Consider the following 453-nt stretch of genomic DNA (forward strand, 5'->3'; position numbering starts at 1 on the left):
TTGCTTGTTTGATCTATCTCTGCCTGTAAGAGTTGGTAGAAATCATCTATTTCTTCTTCTTTGGCTCTGGTTGTTGGTGCATATATCTGGATGATAGTAGTGTTCACTGGACTTCCTTGTAAGCGTATGGATATAATCCTATCACTCACAATGGTGTACTTCAAGATGGACCTAGAAATTTCTTTTTTGACTATGAAAGCAACTCCATTTTTCCTCACCTTTTCATCTCCAGAATAATACTACAGTTGAATAAAAATGTGATTAGGGAAAAAATTGAAGTTAAAAAGATTAAAAGAAGTTTTAGAAATTATCAACTTCATGAAATGTATTTGAAATAAATATACAACAGTGTAATTTATTTAAAACATAAGCTGTGGAAAAGAAATTTGAAAAATACACATAAATATATAGAAAAAATATAGTTTACATCTGAATGTAATACATGATTCTGAG

The sequence above is a fragment of the Elephantulus edwardii genome, unplaced genomic scaffold (genome assembly GCF_000299155.1).
Source record: "Elephantulus edwardii isolate Elephantulus edwardi_28Jun2011 unplaced genomic scaffold, EleEdw1.0 scaffold00030, whole genome shotgun sequence".
NCBI lineage: Eukaryota > Metazoa > Chordata > Mammalia > Macroscelidea > Macroscelididae > Elephantulus > Elephantulus edwardii.